General features: G+C 42.7%; 2 long non-coding RNA genes across 2 annotated transcripts; both read left to right on the forward strand.

Moving 5' to 3' along the window:
* Positions 1 to 590: 590 nt before the first annotated feature.
* On the forward strand, positions 591 to 13,876 carry LOC117674945 (uncharacterized). The gene is made up of 3 exons (XR_004594054.3): positions 591 to 850; positions 4,015 to 4,170; positions 13,807 to 13,876. It is a non-coding gene; the product is annotated as an uncharacterized LOC117674945 (long non-coding RNA).
* LOC117674946 (uncharacterized) lies at positions 13,873 to 15,010 on the forward strand. Its single transcript, XR_004594055.3, has 2 exons — positions 13,873 to 13,920; positions 14,850 to 15,010. It is a non-coding gene; the product is annotated as an uncharacterized LOC117674946 (long non-coding RNA).
* The last annotated feature ends 1,406 nt before the right edge of the window (positions 15,011 to 16,416 follow it).

Raw genomic sequence — 16,416 nt, forward strand, 5'->3', positions numbered from 1 at the left:
GGATGGCAGGTCAGTCTGTAATCAATTTTCCTTCATCTACAATTGGGCTGTGGATGAGGCAGCCAACTAGGTTCTGGTGGACCTAGAGGGGATGTTCCCCTCTTGGAAAAGTGGCCATCTGGGTTTGGGTTTTGGCACCAGCCCTTCCCAAAGGAGGGGAGGTGTGGTCATAGTTGTTATCCATTGAGTTGTTGTAGGCTTTCAGACGCTCTGTCTGCTCCACAGATAACCAGATGTGAGGTCTTTGATTGAAGTGGTGCTCTAGGAAACAGGATTGTTGCTGATGAACTGGCGTCTTGCCACCCAGTATCATCCCTGTCTGAGCTACTGGATTCCATTGCTGGGCTGGCAACAGAGATGCCAAGACTGGTGGTGCTCAGTATGTGCTGGGCCCATAATGACCCAGAACATGTCCATAATTGTCATGGAGATCACAAATCCCTGAGCCAACCAATACTCAATGCCACAAGGGATTATTTGCCATCTGGTGACATTGAGTCTGGATTGGCTCAGGGATTTGTGGTGTCCATGACAATGATGGACATGTTCTAGGTCATTTATGGGCCCATCACACACTAGGTGCCGGATGTTAGGCTGTCTTCAACATGGAGCAGTTGCATCATGATGTGGCTTTGGAAGACATTGTCATTAGTCTGTTGTTGTGAACAGATCACTTTTTAGCTCACTGATGTCATCTCACCTCACGAGGAGAGACACCTTGTTAGATCCGATGGTCCTGGTCAGTCCCAGGATGCACTTTAGTCTACTGAGCATCTCTGCAAGATAAATTTGTGCATGAAGAGACACCTAGAGCACCACTGGAGGAAAATGAGAGTGAATCTTAGCATAGGTAAGAATCTATATTTGGGCTTACATCATAGTGATAAAGGCAGCAAAAATAACATAATCCTCTGCTCTTATTGCATCTCCCTGGCAGCCCTGTTCAAGGTGACTCAATCCCTGCTGGGGAGAGATAAATTCAGGACTAACTACTGTGAGAAATATTTTGCAATTTGGCAGATAAAGACATTTGGAACCATTCAGAGCTGGATTTTGAGTGAACAAGTCCAGATGAAGTGCCCATGGTATGGCCTTGTATAGTCAACTGAAGTGAGCTGGCTTGAGAGTCCTCAGACAACAAACAGGATCCTCTCATCTGAGAGCTTCGCTATCTGTTGTGATCCAGGCCTTTCCTGGATGGCTAAGGGTGCCTAGGAGGTGACCTACTGCTGGCTCCAGGTGGAAGTATATGCTTCTCTGCAGGAGTAGTCTCCTCAGTCTTGAAGGAGACTGTGGTCTCCCTCCTCACCCCATCCTGGACAATTTCATTCCAGCCTCCAATCTTCTCTTTCTGTGGAAGGTGTTAGAGAGGTTGGTTGGGCTTCAGCTCCAGAGGACCCTGGAAAAAGCAGATTATTTAGACTTGTTGTGATTTGAGACTCAGGATGAGATTCAGTGTAGAGACAGCAGTGGTCACACTGGTTGATAACCTGTGGCAGAAGCAGGATGGGGGTGGTAAATCCATCCTGGTGCTCCTCAATTCCACAGCAACTTTCAGTACTGTTAACCATGGTATACTATTGGGCCAGCTTTGGGGGCTGGAAGTGGGAGCCACTGTTTGCAGTGGTTTTTCTCTTTTCTCTGTGCCCAATTCCAATCAAAGCTAGTAGAAGGTGAGAAGTAGCACTTGTGGTTCCTCACTTGTAGGGTGCTGCAGGGTTCAACCCTTTCTCCCCTTTTGCTTAATATCTACATGATATCATCCATTGGTTTGGATTAGTTATTATCAATATGCTGATACCCAATTATACACAGCGACCCCAGGCCAACCGAGTGACACCACTTAAGTTCTGTGCCAGTGCCTGGAGGCTGTAGAGTTTGGATGGGAAGGAACAGGCTCAGTCCTGAGAAGACCAAGTGGCTTTGTTTATTTCACTCACACACTCACACAGACAAGACACAGACATGGTTCCAAAACTGTCTATCCTTAGTCTTTAATCATATTACACTTTCCCATACAAGACCAGTATACAATCTAAGGGCCCTCCTGGACTCACAGCTCCTGCTCAAAGATCAGGTGGCTACTGAGGCCAAGAGGATCTTTGCAGAGATTCAATAAGTGCATCAGTTATACCCATTTCTGGATATAACTGGATACTGGATTCTGGATACCAAGAGTCCTTTCAAGCAATCACTCATGCTTTTGTTGCCTCTCAATTGTATTGCTATAATATGCACTAAATGGGGCTGTCCTTGAAAACCACTTGGAAGCTACAGCTGGCCAAGAATGCAGTGGCACCTGTCTCTGTTGCTTTACTATCTACATTGGCTGCCAGTTGGCTTTTGGGTGCAATTCAAGGTGCTGGTTACCATTTATATATCTCTACATGGCATAGGACCTGGTCACTTGACGGATCACATAATCCATTAGATAAAGTTCATTAGATGAAGTCCAGGTCCTGTCAATTAGGCAGTGTCATCTTACGGGACCTAGGAAATGTATTCCCTTAGAGATGGCTCCAGCTCCCACAATATTCCATGCTGATTCGTATTGCTCCTACACTTTGATCTTTCTGCAAATGGCTGAAAACCTGGTTGTTCTTGGACTTAGTAGGTATCTGAGACCGTTCAGTTTGAGCTTTTTGCTGTTGGTCTGTTTGGTTCTGTCTTCCAATCAACTGTCTTCTCTTTCTCGATATTTTTTATTTTGCTTTTTGGTAAACCAGAGTCATTATGGAATCGAAAATTGAATCAATCAATTAATCTGGTGGTTGCATGGAAACTTGCAGCTCAGACCTGGGAGCTTTAATGAAATTGATTTGAGAACCCAGATCCAACTTGTTCACCTCTCCATGCTAGCTTCTACTTTAAGCAATATCAAGCACTTCTGGTGAAATTGGATTTTGCTTTCATACCAGGTATAAGTCTCTTTACTGCTTTTTTCTCATCCAGGTGAAAACATACTGAATGTACCTTATTTCTCTTTCTGATTTCTAACGTTATGCTTTGGCTGCATTCACATGTCCAAACACAATGCTAAAACCATGGTTTGTTCAATGAGCTGCTATACCTTGATTCACTCATCCAAGCCACAAAACATTAGAAACAAACAAACCACATCAGAGGAATAAAGAATTTTGTCCCTGCATGCTAAAAATCATTCTCCATGATCTGGTTACAATGGCTTAGCTGTTGGAGTTGGTATCCAAAACACCAGAGGGAGCATCAGGGTGCCTAGATATGGCTTCATATTGTGTGTGACTCAGGATGCCAATTTTAACATTCTTCTTAACGTCTGGCAGCAAAACTCTTGGCATATTTGTGCCTCGCCAAGCATACAAATATTCCTTTGAAGCATCTCACTAAGGCTGTATCAAGCCACTGATCTCAATGCTTTCTGACCCCAAGCAGACAATATGTGGTTTGAGAGCAGCATGAGATCCCCACAGATCTTTCTTCTTTCTGTAGTAAACAAGCAGTTCTCTGCAAAGTCTCATATTCTGTCTGAAACTCCACAGACTCATTTCAGGAAGTGGTGCAAAGCTGGGGTTGTTTAGACCAGGAGGGGGGTTCCCAAACCTGGCAACTTTAAGACCTGTGGACTTCATCTCCCAGAATTCCCCTGCCAGCCATGTTAAGTGGAATTGAAGTCCACACGTCTTAAAGTCGCCAAGTTTGGGAACCCCCTGGTTTAGACAATGTGAGGATGGGAAAAGGAGTAAAGGGGTTTGCTGAATAAACATCACTTCTGTAGCCTTCTTTTCTACCAGAACTTTACCTATGCTGTGTAATTCCAAGACGTTTCCTTTCGTTTCTGTTGTGTGACTTGCACAGCCCGGGCAATGACGAGCTCCCTTCAGTATTACACACGCTGTCACCTTTGCTCAGAAGTGATTTACGGAGTTACTAGCACAGGCTGGGAACTCCAGTGTTTCCCCAGTCACACCAACCCTATCTCACCTTCAGCCCAATTTAAACCTTGATAGTGCTTTTTCCTCTTCCTTGTTTGGACAGATCTTTAGACCAAGCTGGATTGTCTTTGCCTGATGCCTAAGATCAGGTGATGTCGAGAAGAGGAAAACGCCTTGTATCTGAGGAGAAAGAGTGGACAACGTCTGCCCTTCACTCCGGATCAAAAAAGCAACATTCTCAAACTCCACTTGTATGATAGTGAGTCAGGTCAATGTATCATTATGCTGGCAGGAGCTTAAATCATAACCGTAGGGATCCATATCCACTAAGATCGGTTGTTTTGCATTTGCTGAAATAGAAAAGGGAAATTACACGCTTGGCTCTGAAAGGAGAAAATGAAAAGGCTCCTGCAGATTCCCTTATCCTCTCTGCCACCCCCCACCCCACTATTCTCCTTGCAACTATTTTTCAATATCTTTCTTTCTTTTGCATTATTCTAATGTTTATCAGGGCTGGGGCATTTTTTGTCCCAGTGACGCATTCCACGGAACTCTCTCACGGGCGACAAGCTGTAGCATCCATGACAGCACCAAAGTTACGCCAAGTTCTACGCAGCAGGAAGAAACACTAGAAGCGAAACAAACCAGGATGTTGACAGTATCTCATTGCAAAAAAAAAAAAAAAACCTGACCGCTCAGACCAGAGCAGCAGGCAGCTACCGAAACAGGAAGGGGAGCAGACAGGACGTTTGGTCTTTGGCCAACCTGGTTCCTTTGCAATCCAAAACCACGCAACTAGGCCGGCCTTCAAAACACTTTCTCGAACAGCGGTTGGAAAGGCCCGTAAGCTTTGAAGGTTCTCGTTCCACTGTCCATATCAAGTTGGTATTTTTCTCCTCCCCACCCCCTCCTTTTTTGTTACATCTTGATCTTTCTAACAAGTGGGATTTAGCAAGAATATTCTTTTTTTAAAAAGTTTTATTTTTTTTAAACAGACAAACATACAAACAAACAGTACATCCTTAACCATACAGTGTTTCATCTGAGTACATATTTTGTGTCTTCTACTCCCTCCTCCATCATTTTCATACTATATTATGAAGGGGAAGAGTGGGACACAGCCCAAAGAATGGTGTCTCCCAGATATTTGCAGAGAGCTGGCTTCATCTCTTTCCTTTTAAGCTCCATTGACTCTGAAGCGTACTTCCCTTGCCTACAGTTGTCACGAAGGAGGAAATTGGTGTACATGCCACCTAGCAACCCACCTACTAACTCTGCAGTGTCCTTCCCATTCTTCTGTGTGTGGGATTAGGAATTGCCCCACTTGGCATATCACAATCTCAGTTCAATTAAGGTGAGAAAAGAAAAAGGGAAGCACTGTTGATAAGCCTAGCCTAGCTCGGCCGGCCAATCCTCATAAGCTACACCCATTGTTCCTGTCTTGGTGAAATGGTACGCCACATGTACAGACCATATGTAAGTCCTCTACAGGTAGTCCTCAATTTACAACAGTTCATTTTTGTCATTAGTTGTTGAGATCATAAGTTGACCTAGACAAGGCTGCATGACAATTTAATTGCAGTTGTTAAGCGAATCACATGTCGTTAAGCAAACCCAGCTTCCCAAATGGGCAGTTTTTGCTGGAAATTGTCAAAAAAAAGAAGCAAATTGCAATCGTCTGACAATATCATCAATTGTAAATGAAAGCTGGTTGCCAAGTGCCCAAATTGCGATCTCATGATGTTGAGAATGGTATGATATTGTAAGTGGGTGTACAGTCTGTAAGTCGCTTTTCCTGAGGCCATTGTAACTTTGAACTGTTGTTAAACAAATGGTCATAAGTCAAGAACTGCCTGTTTTGTCCACCTCATTTCTTGTTCTTCTGGATAGGACGCTTGCAGATTCTATTCGTGTGTTCATTAGGGTATTAATCACGGCACAAAGTCCTTTTTGAAGCCTCCCGTGTCAAAGTTTGAAATATCAATTTTGAACATGCTAATAGTATGGTATTCTTAATCCCTGTCACCAGACTTTTATTCTTCAAAGGCTTCTGAAAACTAAGAGGAAATGTGGAATTAGAACTAATTTGGACCACTGTGGAAACTAAAAGGAGTTTGCTTTTCTACCACTGACAGCTCTCTCAATCTATAAAGAATTCCCCCCATCCCCAAGGAATTACAATTAGAGGCACTTTATTCAGCCCAGTGGTGGAATTCAAATTTTTTTACTACCGGTTCTGTGGGCGAGGCTTGGTGGGTATGGCTTGGTGGGCGTGGCAGGGATACTGCAAAATACCCATTCCCTCCCCACTCCTGGGGGAAGGATATTGCAAAATCTCCATTCCCACCCCTCTCTGGGGCCAGCCAGAGGTGGTATTTGCCGGTTCTCTGAACTACTTAGAATTTCCGCTACCGGTTCTCCAGAACCTGTCAGAATCTGCTGAATTTCACCCCTGATTTAGCCCTTCCTTTGAGTATTATGATCCATACAAGTTTGGCCGCACTTTCTGCGCTGCTTTTAAATGCAATAAAACCAACTGAGTTACAACATCTGACTCTTGCATAAAAGAAACTTATGAATTGCCCAGCCAGCAAGCAGGTTCCTTCAAAGCTCTGACTGTTTAGCTATTATAGAATAAATGGCAGCAATTTCTTTTGTGAAGAAATGCATTCCATTCTTTCTGCATGCAGCATTTGAATTGTCTGCACTCGGGGTTTAAAATTATTTCAGGATGGCTGTGCATTTGATATAACCTAGAAACTGTTGAGGCTTTCATATTTTTTTGTTTTCTGAGTTAGAAAGAACAGAAACTTCCAATGGTATGGGAATTGTTATCAGGGCATATTTTGTTTTAGGTGCAACCTGTAATTTGCATTTTAAATAGCAGTTTGATCATTTCCTGCCTACTGGAAGCAAACAACTTTCCCAAACAGCTTGGCAAACCAGCTTGGTTTGCTCCCTCGGTTTCTGCCAGCTGCAGACTCCAGAGAAATGTTTGGAGTCTGTGCGTTCAGTGCTTGTTCTAAGTAAACACAGTTCCAGGGACTCTCTTTTGCAAAGCTAGATTAGACGGTTTCTTTCTTGACACTTGGGGAAACCAGTGGTTTGTGCAGGGCATGGTCAAAAGAGTCAGGAGGTGGCCATTTAGGTGAAGGTTTGATAGTACTATGGTAGCCTCCATCTTGACTTCATCATACCTTGTCTACACCAGAGGTGGTATTCAGCAGGTTCTGACCAGTTCTGAAGAACCGGCAGCGGAAATTTTGAGTAGTTCAGAGAACTGGTAAATACCACCTCTGACAGGCCCCGCCCCCATCTAATGTCTGCCTCCTGAGTCCCAGCTGATCGGGAGGAAATGGGAATTTTGCAGTAACCTTTCCCTGCAATGGGGAGGGAATGGAGATTTTACAGTATTCTTCCCCTGGAGTGGGGAGGGAATGGAGATTTTACAGTATCCTTCCCCTGCACGCCCACAAAGCCACGCCCATAGACCCAGTAGTAAAAATTTTTGAATCCCACCACTGGCCTACACTTTGTATACCATCCTGTGAGCAGCGCATTAAAAATAAATTTTAAAAAGTGTAAAGCTGTGTATTCTAAGGGGAAATCAATGTGGACAAACCTGGTTTAGAAAGGGATACTGCAAAAACCTTGAAAGGGCAGTGAAAACATTCAGAAAATTATCTTCTTGCCGCCAACTCTTTGCTGTCCAGATTATCGCAAACACACATGTGGTAGCTTTTAGATTTCCAGCAGAAAAAACAGCATGCATGTGTGTGAGGGAAACTTGACGCTTCCTATGATGTTTTTGTTTTCGAATTTACAACTCCCTAGTTGTTTCCCACACGCATGCCCCAGTCCCAGGAAGGGTTAGAATCATCTTTGCAAGATTAATGACATGTAGGCAACTCCATCCTTCCAGGAAGAAAGAAAAGTAAAGCAGTTGTGATGGGCAGAGAATTCTAGTGAAAAAGAAGGCTGTGGGAAAAATTAAATATACTATGTTGTTTCTCCCCTTTTAATCGTCCCCAAGAGGCATTTCCTAAAAAGGTGTGTGTGCTTTGGTGTATATAGTTGTTTGAATTTTAGAGATGGAGCTCTGTCATATTGCTGTAGGGTTAGGGAAGAATCTATATATAGATCTTTCTCTGTAGAGAAATCTGCAAAAGCCATAAAGAAAACACCTTAATCTTAATATAGGAGTTGAAGGTTCAAGATTCTCTTCAGTGCAGTTGACTTATTTTTATTTTCTGTTTATTTGTATCCCACCTTTATTATTTTTACAAATAACTCAAGGAGGTGAATATATCCAACACACCTTCCTCTTCCTATTTTCCCCACAACAGGAACCCTGTGAAATAACTTGGCTTGAGAGAGATCACCCAGCTGGGTTTCATGGCTCAGGCAGGACTTGAATTCATGGTCTCTTGCTGCCTTAACCGCTAAACCTAACTGGCTCTCTGTGCTTTTCTTTTTTGCGATACATTCATTTATTTTAAAATGATGGTCGCACTTTTTTTCCCCATTTCAAGTGTGGTACCCCAAATAGCTTCTGTAAAAATAAATAAAACTCCATTGGAAAATAAGATGTAAAAGCAGTCAAGGGGCAGAAAAGACAATAAATAAATAAGACAAGGAATCATAAATAATAGCTTGATAGGGTAATGGTCATTAAAGGGGGGGATTATAGCATAGAAAAAGGCAATACAATGATTTTAATGTTGCTGTTCTGTCAACTTCCATGGACAATTCCAACTTCTAATACCTAGAAGATCAATTAAAATAGAGCTGGACGGGACCTTGGAGCAGTGGTGGGTTTCAAATTTTTTTTACTACCGGTTCTGTGGGTATGGCTTGGTGGGCGTGGCTTGGTGGGCGTGGCATGGCTTGGTGGGCGTGTCAGGGGAAGGATACTGTAAAATCTCCATTCACTCCCCACTCCAGGGGAAGGTTATGGCAAAATCTCCATTTTCTCCTGATCAGCTGTTACTTGGGAGGCAGAGAATAGATGGGGGCGGGGCCAGTGAGAATTTTTAGTACCGATTCTCTGAACTACTCAAAATTTCCGCTACCGGCTCTCCAGAACTGGTCAGAACCTGCTGAAACCCACCTCTGCCTTGGAGTTCAACCTCCTGCCAGGAGACCTTATACTATTTCAAACAGATAGCTGTCCAGTCTTTTCTTAAAAACCTCCAGTGATGAAGCTCTCACAACTTCTGAAGGCAAGCAGTTCCACTAGTTAGTTGTTCTCACTCTTAGGAAGTTTCTCCTTAATTCAAGGTTGATTAGTTTCCATCCATTGTTTCTTGTCTTGTCTTCTGGTGCTTTGGAAAATAAGATGACACCCCCCCCCCTCTTCTTTGTGGCAGCCCCTCAAATATTGAAATACTGTTATGTCAGCCCTAGTCCTTCTTTTCTTTAGATTAGCCATACCTAGATTAAACAATTTTGGGCTCAACTGTGATCGTGTGTTGAGGACTACCTATACCAGCAAGAGAAAAGTAGAAAAAAGGGGTGATATTAAAGAGGATGAAATAGGTGGTGACAGAGAATCAAAGAACGGTCCATCTGTTTCTCGATCAATCCACTGACACTATGCACCACCCAACGGATCACCCCTGAAGAAAGAGGACTCTTAATCAAAACAAAGACAAATCTTCTTCCTCCATTTAGTTGCCCCTATCCTAACCCCCTCCAATTATAAATATACATTTTGCTTTAGTTTAGTTTAGTTTTAGTTTTATTTGATTTGTATACCGCCCTACTCCCGAAGGACTCAGGGCGGTGGACAGCCATAGGATAAAAAACATAAATACAAAATTTAAAACTGAATAAAATCGAATTAAACAATTTGGCCGAAGACAGATTTAAAACACTCCAATAAATTAAAAACGAATTAAAATTTACGTTTTAAAAAGGGAAAAAAGGGAAACAGTTAGGCCAGGCCAGCCTGATGGAATAAAAAAGTCTTGAGAGCACAGTGGAAGATGCGTAGATCTGGGATCCTCTGTATCTCCAGGGGGAGCTCATTCCAGATAGTAGGTGCCCCCATAGAGAAGGCTGTCCCCCTGGGGGCTGCCAGTTGACATTGTTTGGCCAACAGCACCCGGAGGAGCCCCTCTCTATGAGACTGTACCGGCCGGTGGGAGGCTACTGGTGGCAGCAGGCGGTCCCGTAAGTAACCAGGTCCTAAGCCATGGAGCGCTCTAAAGGTGATAACCTAGACCTTAAAGCGCACATAGAAGACCACCGGGAGCCAGTGCAGCTCACGCAGGAGAGGTGTTACATGGGAATGCCATGTCGCTCCCATAACCACCCGCGCGGCCACACTCTGCGCCAGCTGGAGCCTCTGGGTGCACCTCAAGGGGAGCCCCATGTAGAGAGCATTGCAGTAGTCTAGGCGGGAAGTGACAAGGGCATGAGTGACCTGCGTAAGGAGTCCTGATCCAGAAAGGGACGCAACTGGTGAATCAGGCGAACCTGATGAAAAATTAGCTTTAAAAGCCTCCTAGGAAAGATTACTCATTACCCTGATGGTTATGATTTTTATTTTTATTGATTTCTATCCCACCTTTATGGTTGTTTTTTTTTTACAAACAGCTCATTGTGGTGAACAGATCTAATACTGCTTCCTCCTCCTCTTCCCCACCCCCAACAACAACCCTGTTGTTGGGGGTAGGGCTGAGAGACTTGCCCAAAATCACCCAGCTGGCTTTCCTGGCTAAGGCAGGACTAAAACTCCTGTTTTCTAACCTGGGGCATTACTAGACCAAACTGTTACCTTTTGATGTTGTTGTTGTTAGTTGTGAAGTTGTGTTCGGCCCATCGCAACCCCATGGACAACGTTCCTCCAGGCTTTCCTGTCCTCTACCATCCTCTGGAGTCCATTTAAGCTCACGCCTACTGCTTCAGTGACTCCATCCATCCACCTCATTCTCTGTCAACTCCTTCTTCTTTTGCCCTCAATCGTTCCCAGCATTAGGCTCTTCTCCAGTGAGTCCTTCCTTCTCATTAGGTGGCCAAAGTATTTGAGTTTCATCTTCAGGATCTGGCCTTCTAAAGAGTAGTCAAGGTTGACCTCCTCTAGGACTGACCGATTGCCTTGCAGTCCAAGGGACTCACGGGAGTCTTCTCCAGCACCACAGTTCAAAGACCTCAATTCTTTACTACGATACCTCTTATCTGCACTTTTTCTAGTTTGAAAAACTATTTCCAGGGAAATGATTCAAACCGAACTACACCCGGATCTGGAAAGGGAGCCAAACTAACTCAGTAAAAAGGAAGTTCTTCTGCAAGATCTGGACATGTTAGGTAAATGGAGATTAGTGCAGAAATCCCTATGAGGAAGAAACAACCTTTCAGCAAATGAAGAAGTGATAGCTGTCAGAGGGAGACATGTGTAAACTATGCGTTTAAACCGGTTGCCAGCTTGTTTGCAAACTCCAAATTGTCACCTCGTGAGAATGGGAGGGAAGTTCAAACCTTAGTCATTATTTCAGAATATAGATAGTCCTCAAGTTACGATCACAATTGAGCCTAAAACTTCCCTTACTAAGCAAGACAGTTGTTGAATGAGTTTTGCCTCATTTTACAACCTTTCTAGGCAAAGTTGTTAAGCGAATCCGCCTTCCCCATTGACTTTGCTTGTCAGACAGTTGCAAAATGTGATCACATGACCCCAGGATACTGTGACCATCATAAATACATGCCATAAATACATGTTTGAATTTTACCAGGCAACCACAGGGATTTTGCAATGGTCGTAAGTGTGAAAAATGATAAGTTCCTTTTTTTTTTCAGGGCAAGTGAATAGTCACTAAGCAAATGGTTGTAAGTCAAGGACTATACCTATATTCCAATCAGGATCCACACAGTTTTATTTACAGTCCAAAATTAAAACAAGGCGACTTCTTCCCTTTTACAACAAGGGGAAGAGGTTGAGAAAACAGCTGTCCATCAAAATGCGGTGGAAAAAAAACAAAAGGCAGCTGCTGGAAATCCTGTTCCATTTATTATTGTCCCACCACATTGTGAGGAAAAGCTCTTTCTCAAGAGAAATGCTTACCCTCTCCTGTGTGAACTTCAAGCAGCTTCTGAGGAGGCTATAAATCTCCCTTGGGAAAGAGATTTTTTTCAGATTGTGCACAGATAATACAGGGAAGTGTCTGTGAAAGCACTGCTGTGCTCTGACCCCCCTCTTTTCACTTTAAATCAGGGGTGTCCAACTTTGGCATTTTAAAACTGGTGGATTTCAACTCCTAGAATTTCCTAGCCAGCATTCCCCAGCAATTCTGGAAGCTGAAGTCTACAAGTCTTAAAGTTTCCAAGGTTGGACACCCCCCACCCCCTGCTTTAAATCATACCTGGCTGGAGCCCAGTTACATTTGTGAACAAGCCAGACATTTTTAACATGAAACTCCAAAAGACTTCAATCAGAGAAAGGAATATAAACCTAATGTTTATTTATTTTCTCAATTTCTATGGCCACCCATCTCAAACAAGTTTATATAATGCTAATAACACTAACATAAAATTAAGCATAGAAGCTTAACCCCTATCTTTCATCTTAGTAATCAAGATATGCTGCATTACAAGATAAGCAATCATTTATTTTAATAAATGCAATTGCGCAAAATAATGTCTCCATTTAGCTATTTAAAGACCAGTGGTGTTGGCTCACACAATTCACTTCAGACCAGCTCAAATCTTGTACCTATCCAGGATACTATCCTGATGGGATATTTGATAGAATGTGATGAGAATTTGATCCAGCCATGTTTCCTGACTGTGGCATTGTTGATCTTGGCAAACAGAAGGAGAGAAAAATAAACAGAGAACTACATCCCTTCAGCTCACAGTTTTGGTACTATCTCAATTCAAGCTCATAAAATAATCAATGATGTCTTCAAAGTTTGGTCAAAAAACAGGTGAAATTTGAATTGCACCATTGCAGCCGTCAACTTGGTTTTTTGATCCCAATCTGAGGGTACACCTGAAAATAATTGACCCATAAATGGGAAATTAGAGATTGTATCCTTGGAATTTACCAGAGACATGAGGAAGTCTAATGGTTCCTTCCCCAAAATGTGGTTAAGCCTTTGGGTGGGAATCCCAAAGGTGCTTTTTCCAAGAGGCAACTGGACTTTCTGGTTTTTCTTTGAAGATGTTTTACTTCTCATCCAAGAAGCTTCTTCAGCTCTGACTGTATGGTGGGGATCTGAAGAAGCTTCTTGGATGAGAAGTAAAACATCTTCAAAGAAAAACCAGAAAGTCCAGTTGCCTCTTGGAAAAAGCACCTTTGGGACAACCATGACTTGGATGATTGAAAAATCTCCATAGATTTTTGGTGGGAAATAGCATAGTAGCCAAGGTGAATTTTCATAATACTGATGGTACAACTTCATTTGCTAGAATTGCAGGCTGAACTCAAGGTCACTTCCACATAAAAAGACAGGAGGACTGCAGAAAACCAGAAAAAGTGCACCAAGGCCAACTCTTCCATTCCCACCTGCTTAATTTATCTCTCACAACATCCCCTTCTTCCTCAGCCAGGTTAACAAGCTGCACGAAGGCCTCCTTGAGATACACACTGCAGAGAAGGGAGGCCTCTAATTTCCATGTCTCTTTTTCCTTCTGGCTGTTGTAATCAAACTTGGCACCACCTGCTTTTCTCTGGGCCTGAGACACATCTGTGTTTACCCACCCACATTTGCCACCATCCCATTTCATTCTGCCCGAAGTGTGAAGTTTTAATGTAGATTTGATTGAGTAACCAGCTTGCCTCTCTCTCTCTCTTTTTTTTTCTCACGATATTTTTCAGTCTGAGGGCAAGGTGCAGAGTGCCTATCCCTAAAGGTAAAACAAATTATTCTGATTTTTTGTTGTTGTTGCAAAGGACCAAAGGTCAAAGTGCTCCTGCAGAGTGCGAAGAAAATGATTGTCGGCTTGAATACATTGAATCCTGGCTAAGAAATGCTCCAGCTGTGAAAATCAAGCATCTTCTAGCTTGGTAGGAGAACCATCAGCTGCACTCCTAGATTGGCACAGTAAACTGAAAATCTCTTGCAAAGACCCCCCAGATTCTTGGTTAACCCCCCAGGAAAAGAGCATTTCTGCTCCCACACACCCCCACCTCACAAAACTGTGGCTCTCGTTACCCGATTGCCATTTGATGTCAAACGTGGGAGCATTTTGGAGTTGATGTCTTCGTCAAGGCTGAAGCCTTAACACTTGCAAAGAGACCTTGTTTTGCAAATGCCACAGGGCTTTTTATTTTGTTTGGAAGGGGCCCTGTAAAGAAAGCAAAGCCGGTGATGCACAGAGCTTTCTTTGCACTTTTGCCAAGTGAGAAGAGACTGGGAGTTACCCTGCAACTGAAAATGCTCCCAAGGGGGGAGGAAGGAATATATATTTTTTCCCAAGCAATAGAGAGTACTTTCTCAGGCCCTGGTGGCAGGGACTGCTCTCACCTGGACAGGGGGGAGAGGGGGAGGGAGAGGGAGGGAGGTCATTTCTTTGACGATTAGCTTGAAGGCCATTTGAGCGCAGTAAGTGAGTACAGATGGTTGAATCCTGATCATTTGCCTGATGGGTAAATGTGAAACAGCGTAAAAGAACGCCAGTTGCCGAGGTTAAGCAGAGCTCCAGCAAATTAAGCCTAATTCTCTCAGTCTTCAAACAATGCCTCCACCTGTTTTTCCACTGCATTGCCATCTGTTGCTCCCTTCCTACCTGCTTGCACCAGCAGCTTTTCCCTTGAGCTGTTCATTTCTATCACATCAGATCTTCTCATAAGGTGCAACAGGGGCCTAGGCTCAGCTCACCGTAGTCCAGTAGCCTATTCAACTGCCGCAAGTAGGAGTGACTCTGATGCATCTACTTGAAATTGCTGTCCATGAAATTCTTCAGAATAGTGAATATTTGCATTGCGTCTTTTAGGGAAGGTTCAAAGCACGCAGTGGGAATCCCTTTAGAGATACATTTGCCCGGGTGAAGTTTCTCTTGCACAGTTCTGCTATGACTTGGAAATGTTAAGGCGTCTCTGTTTACAGCCAACTTGGAAACTGCATGATGTGCATATTAATAAAAATGCAGTAACACTACTTGCATAGTCGTAACAAACAAGTGATTGCATGCTGAAGGGGGCAATGGTCAGAGAAGGGGATATTGATGCAAAATTTACATTTATCATGGCAGAGGGAACCAATGCATTGGATTATATTTAGTCTTTGCACCATTACAGGGAGTAAATAGAGTAGTAATAGCCCACTGTGTTTTGCCAAGAGTAAATCAACGTATGAAATAATGCAACATTCCCATGTGTTAACTGAAACAAAATTCACGCCATAACATTAAAGCTTATACATGAAAAATGCATTAGATATGTGTGTGTGTGTGTGTGTGCATGTATATCCCACCTTTATTATTTTTATAAAAAATTCAAGGTAGCAAATATACCTAAAAATTCCTTCCTCCTCTTTTCCACACAACAACCTTGTGAGATGAGTTGGATTGAGAGAAAGAGAGTGATTGGCCCATAATCACCCAGCCGGCTTTCATACCAAAGGTAGGATTAGAACTTTCAGTCTTCTGATTTCTAGCCTGGTGTTTTAACCACAAGACCAAACGGGATTCATTTATGCCCGCAGAAGATTCTAATTGAGGATTATACCAGTAGTTCCTCGCCAGTTTAATTCCTTTCCATGTTGGAGATGCATTTCCATTTTAGCCTAATCCTCCCGATCTAGCCCATCTATGGAACTGTTATACTAATTACCAAAGTATTGCAAAATATAACATAGACTCAAACAGGAGACAAAATGTTGAAATTGTCAAAATAGCAGCAGGGCTGTAGACTAGATCGAGAAGTCAAACAAACATATCAGATGAATCATTTCGGTATTGTTGCCAAGGTTAGCACATGACATGTCTATGCAATTACCAACAATCAGAAACCTTTATTTTTCTTTTTCCTTAACCAAAATCTTATAGCACTCATGCTGTTTTTAGTTTGGAATAAAAGTGATGGGTCATTCATTCGGGTTTTTTAATGTACTCCCAAGATCCTGGTTAAGGGGTTTAAATTGTATAAGAATCCATATATCTTTTACAACAAAACTTTCACGTCTAAGTTTTGGAACACGAGGTGAATGTCCTGTCACCAACCCTATGCAAGGGGCTAATGTTACAAAGACAGGTGAGCCTAGTCATCTCAGGAGTTTCAAAGTCTATATTTAAAATATGGAAATCAGATGAAGTCCTTATTTCTAGCATTGGCGGTAATTAAAACCCAAACTGTTTCCAGTACATCATATTTCCTTCTTTAAGGAGTCTTAGATTAGAAAGAACTTTTGAAAAACATCCAAGACTTAGCCATTATACAATTTAGAGTGCCATTGTACAACTTCTCCAATTCTGGTCTCTATTTTTAAAAATAGCCTTTGAATGTATGATAGTCATATACCGTTCCCTCTTTAGAAAGTGTAGAATACAGCAGTTCACTCGT

Source organism: Pantherophis guttatus, chromosome 3, assembly GCF_059756535.1.
Source record: "Pantherophis guttatus breed Tessera chromosome 3, ASM5975653v1, whole genome shotgun sequence".
Lineage (NCBI taxonomy): Eukaryota > Metazoa > Chordata > Lepidosauria > Squamata > Colubridae > Pantherophis > Pantherophis guttatus.